The sequence below is a fragment of the Musa acuminata genome, chromosome BXJ1-1 (assembly GCF_036884655.1).
Source record: "Musa acuminata AAA Group cultivar baxijiao chromosome BXJ1-1, Cavendish_Baxijiao_AAA, whole genome shotgun sequence".
NCBI lineage: Eukaryota > Viridiplantae > Streptophyta > Magnoliopsida > Zingiberales > Musaceae > Musa > Musa acuminata.
Genome location: NC_088327.1, coordinates 17,366,501 through 17,372,500, shown reverse-complemented (window position 1 = coordinate 17,372,500; position 6,000 = coordinate 17,366,501). Strand labels below are relative to the sequence as shown.

General features: G+C 33.7%; 1 pseudogene; it reads left to right on the top strand.

Moving 5' to 3' along the window:
- Positions 1-2,739, top strand: part of LOC135676593 (protein YIP4b-like) — a 3,036-nt pseudogene extending 297 nt beyond the window's left edge.
- Positions 2,740-6,000: the final 3,261 nt, after the last annotated feature.

Here is a 6,000-nt window from a genome sequence, read left to right as displayed (position 1 = left end):
CAACGCCGGCACCCACACTGCCACCGTCCTCCCGGCCCGCCCCCCTAGCCCCTCTCGCGCTTCCATCCCCGTCTCCCATTCTCCCTTCACCTTGCCGCCCTACCAGAAGGTGCGGCCCTCTTCCTCCCCTACCCCGGTCGTGCTCTCTGTGCCCGCTGCCGCCGCCACCTCGCCAGGTGGGAGCCCCCGGATAGGCATCTCCACTGGCGCGCTGGGGTCGCCTCCCGACACTCTGACCGAGCCCGTCTGGGACACGGTGAAGCGAGATCTGACGCGGATCGTAAGCAATCTGAAGCTGGTGGTTTGACCGAATCCGTATAGAGAGGATCCGGGGAGGGCGCTGAGGGATTGGGATCTTTGGGGGCCCTTCTTCTTCATCGTGTTCCTTGGTCTCACTCTTTCTTGGTCTGCATCGGTCAAGAAGGTCAGATCGATCACGGGCTTCTAGATCGAAGCTTGCTTTCATTGAGGTCTCGATAGTGGTACCAGCAAATACTTGATGGTTTCTCTTTTATGTGGGAATTATGGTAGATGAAAGTGAAAAATGGCATAGTTGAAACAAATTCTTAGGTAATTAGATCATAAGCATTAGATGCAGTGTCAATGTTCTTAACTATAATAATCTCTTTTGGAAGGAAATATCTATTTTCTTTTGGTGTAATAAGTTTATATGACTTATAGGTTGACATAATTAAGGTATACTAAGTTCTGGACAAAAAGAAAAGGTAGACCAATGTGGATCTAGGCATCCATTGATGATATGGTTGGTTTGGCAAAAACACTTGACCTTGTATTTGACATGTTCCTGCGAGATGTTATGGTTAACCTTCTGCATGACTGAAAGTTATTTTTGGTGATATTCTATGACTTTCTGGACACAAAGAAGTCTTAGCAATATTGGATGCAAGAAAGTCAAGGATGACTAATTTTTTCTGACCCAACTGCCCCGTTAGCATAGCCATTCATGCTACCAGCAAAGTAAAACAACAGAGTTTTGGTTGACAAAGTAAATTAGGTATTATGTTTTGCCTGACAACCTCGTCCAATTTTAACTACACCTTAATTCGGAATAATTCAAGGTTGTTGTTTGAGCCATTTTATAATATTATTTTGGCAAATGCCAAATGAGGTGCAGTTATTTTAGTACTAAGCACCATTCCAAAAATAAAAAAAGCCATAGTGGTTTGAAGTTGCAGCTATTTGCTGTACCTGCAGCATTGCATGTTTTGTTCTGGGCCTATAGGTGTGAATGCTGCTAAATAGTGATCCTTAACAAGCAGTTCAGGCTTTGTTAATTCATGTATGCTAACTAAAACGGTTCACTCATAACATCTTCTGTTGATTGTTAATCTCATATGGTGCAGAGAAATAAAACTTGACCATATATCTTTTCTTAATCATAACAACCCTTTCCTAATCTTAGTTTGTTGTTTTCTACCATGTGGGTCGTTACACTCTCTCTCCCAGGTTGATTACCTTACTCCTAAGCAGTTTGCCTATTTCGTTGCTCCTCCCTTCTTCTCGTTGCTGGTCTAACAACATATTTGATCCTGAAATCTATATTGGACTCATAATGGTAGGGTTCCTCTTTTTTCCTTTTCCTTCTTCTTATTCTTCTTTTTTCCTGTTAGAATGCCTCATTCTGTCCAGTTATGATAAAAATAATTTACATTCTCTATTCATCTTAGATTCTGTAAAATTTAGTGAGAAATTGAAAGAACAAGCTTCCCTCCTTAAGTCCAGTTTTGGTCCAGAATTGTACAATGTGCTAGAATTGTCCTCAACTTCTGTAAAATCTCTATGTATTATTCATGGGCTAGAATTGTACACTGAGGGTGGAGAGGCTTGATTTTGTCAATTGGATGAGCATATCTGATAGTTCCTCACAATTTATCTTTTATGCATTGCTAAATGATTGCCTCTTATACCAAGGGCTTATGTCTTCATGTTCTTGTTTTTATTGTCCCAGTCGGAAGTCTTTGCTGTTGCATTTGCAGTCATCACTGCTGGTGCTATGATTCTGACATTGAATGTTCTACTTCTGGTAAGCGGCTCACATGAGTCCTGTCTGTTTTAATTTTCTTTATTTTGCAGCATACGTTTGATGAGGGATTTTGTATTAACATTTTTATTTTTCTTACTGGATTAGGGTGGACATATCATCTTCTTCCAAAGTCTGAGTCTTCTTGGCTATTGCCTTTTCCCTCTGGCTGTAGGAGCTCTAGTCTGCATGCTAGAAGGCAATGTTATAATTAAGATAGTTGTCGTCTCTATGACATTGGCATGGAGCTGTTGGGCAGCATATCCCTTCATAAGTCCCGCTGTTAATCCCAGAAGAAAGGCCTTAGCCTTATATCCTGTTTTCCTCATGTATATATCTGTTGGCTTTTTCATCATTGCAATAGATTAAGACATATATCTGATGAGTTTGGTTTAGTTTCTAGACCTCAAGTCAACTCTTTCATCCTACCAGCCAAACATACAATTATAGACAGATAATTTACATGTCATTGCTCTTTTTTGGGGGATGGTATTACTAGGTCTATTTGGGGGTTTTAGGGACTGGAGTCCACTTTGGCTGAGTTGTAAAATGTGTTTATTTGGTGTGCATTTCAATGTGTCCATATTCGTGTTGAATACTTTGAAGTGTCACAATTCACCATCAGAATGTAAATAAAAAGAAAAATTACAGTGTAATCTTACAATTTACCACAAAAGAAGCTTGGAAGTTTGACCGTCTTTCTTGGTGCTTCTTGGACAGGTCGCTTTCATAACATAATGAAAACCTTGAATTATTTGGAGAAGAAATGGTTTTATTGGCATTGGTCTCTGTTCTTTTCATCTGTCAAATGTATGTAAAAGTGTAGCTTATGTGTGTACTCAGCTCTTATTGCCAAGAGAAGTTCATGGTTGTATTTTGAACTTCTTATTAATCTCGTCACTTATTGCAAATATCTTTTGTTTCAAATTTCTATTATATGCCTAGATGATTAGTCTACTGTTAGTCACATGTTATCTTGATGTTTCTTGTCACACTTGCTACTTTGGCTAATAACAGTATGTATGTCTCTTTGGCCTTATCAGAAGGTGCATTTATTTTGCAGAACTTATTGACTTGCTTTGAGTTTATCATTTAGCTTCCAATTGCTGTTTTGTTCTTACTAATCTACGTTATTGAGATCTTCAGCCATTTGGGTAAAGAGTTCTACTTGCTTGAATATGGTGGGATTTGTTGTATATCGAACTTCCTCTGAGCTTTGTTCCGTATACTTGCATGTGAACCATAAGTAATTATTCCTACTTGGATCCGTTATAGGTTGACGATAACACTGAATTATTATCAAGCCTGTTTTGTTTTGTTTTATATATTATGATATCACTTGTTTCAGAATCCACTGAAGTTTTCTATTTGTCCATAGATTTGCTTTGCGCACATTTTGATGACGTAGTTACTTCCCATTAGAGTTGTCCATTATTTTACTTTTATACTCTTGTATCTGTGCCATTATCTTTATGCTTAAACTTAAGTAAATCTTGGGTCTAAATCGGTTACTCTCAATCATCATGGATGATACGTTTACTACTAAATTTCTAGGTTAGCTCTATTAGAAGAAAAATGAACCATTTGCCATCGGTGCGAGTAGCACAGAATTTTCAAAATTGTATCTAGTACTTGTGCTTGGTGGTCATCTTTTCCAGCTGCTTTTTTTTATTGTTTACATCGATGGCATTCTACCAGAGAAACGCGAGTGCTCTGCCACTTTTCACCGAAATTTTCACTAGATTTTTTGTTGAGTCCTTAAACAGAAACCCCTTTTCTCCTGCTCTAGTCATTGTAAATATTTTTTGACTTCATATTCACTGATTCAAATTAGAAGTAAAGATATTTTTTGTTGGATGGCTCACGGTTTTTCAATAGGAGTTGCAGGTGGAAAGAAAACATCCCCATTTATGGACAACCAATGAAGACAAATTTCTCGAGCATGAAGCACATAATAATCTATATGGAGGGACTTTCTTTGTTTTTTTTTTTGCGCGCTCACAAAAATCACACGGGCCCTCTTCGACTTACTCTTAACGAATCTAAATATGTAACCATCAAGCAAATTGGTCGGGCATTTCTTTGTGATATAATTGATCCAAAGCCTGCCGATCAAAATAATTTAAAACAATGATGGCAATGCAACAAGGAAAATAGTTAGCTGTTTCGAAGGAGTTTGAAGGATAGAATGGAATATAAAATAAAATATATATGCACCAGCAAAAGCGAAAAATAGGTTATAACACTAACTTTTTCTCTCTCATATAACATGAAATATAAAATAATAAAAGGATATTTTATTGAGAAAAGTTTTCACTATTAATTTTTTATTAGATGACTCATATCTTTAGTTAGGATCATATATTTTTTTTTATGAATGATAAAAAATTCACGAACCAAACCCAATATAGGTTTTGTGAGGAGTATAAGTTAAATATAACTTAGTTCAATTGTGATTATAATTAGATTAATTCTTACTAAATTAATCTATATTTTTATAGAATAACTAGTATATGATTCTTAAATGTTTATTACCATTTTTATATTTTTAATATAATAATTAATTATTCAAATTTAAGATTTTTTGAACCTATACTGCAATTGAGTGTAACTTTATTAACTCCTAGTAAGCTAATCTAAACTTTCATAGAATTAATAGGATATGTTTCTAAGATGATTAGTATCATTTTTTTATATTTTTTGAGATTTTAAGATAATTAATTATCAAAATTATTTTTTTTAATATATTCCTTGATTGAGTTCGACTATAACTTAATTCCGAGTGCAACTTGATCAACTTCCAATAATGATTTTAATTTTATGATAATTAATTATTAAAATTATTATTATTTTAATAGATTTTGTGATCGAGTGTAATTTAATTCAATTTCGAATGTAACATAATCAATTTCTACTAAACCAACCTAGACTTTAAGTCACTCACGAATGCATAATTACATGAGTTTCTACTTGTGATATTGTATATTATATATAATATATACTTGAAGTTACTCACCAATGCATAAGTAGAGTAAAAAAATTTAAAATTAATCTTTTAATTTATAGTTATGAATTATTTAAAATAAAGCTAAGCTAATCTTTTGGTGATATGTATACTCATTTTACTAATGTTGTTAATGGATTAAAGGTTCTTGATAAAAACTATGTTAATTTTGAATTGGTAAGTAAGATTCTAATGTCTCTTCCTAAAAAGCTGTAATCTAAAAGTAACAACAATCCAAAAAATTAAAGACTTGAATTACCTTTATCTTGAAGAACTAATAAAATCTTTAATGACTAATGAAATGACATATAAAGCTCATGATGAAGAAGATGATAATCTTCCAAAGAAAATAAAGGAAATTGTTTTCAAATCTAAAGAAGATTATTCGAGCGAAAGTTTAAGTAATTATTGTGAAGATATAATACTTCTTATAAAAAGATTAAAAAGTTCATAAAAAATAAGACAAATCTAACAAGAAGAGAAGAAAAGATTAAAAATGAACTCAAAAAACAATCATTTACTATGAGTGTAAAGAATTGGGACATTTCAAAAATAAATATCCACAATTGAAGAAGAAGTCATCACTAAAAAAAAAAAAGTACTCAAAACAACAAATCAAATGAGTCGAAAGTGATAGAACAAATTAATGAAGAAAAAATAACAAATTAAATTTTAGTGACTTTCAACGTATTTGACTCTCCCAAAACTTCTTTATTGCATGAAAAATTAATTGAAGCCATCTCATGATTTATATGATGAATTCAGAAAGATTAATAAGAAATATAATTTACTAAGAAGGGATTATATATTACTTACTAATGAATATGATATATTAAAAATTATGCATGACAAATATGTATCAATATATTGTATTCCTTGCACTAAATATGAAGATTTAAAATTATCTAATCTTGGACTTAAAAAGAAGTTATTTAAAAAATCACTTGTTTTGAAA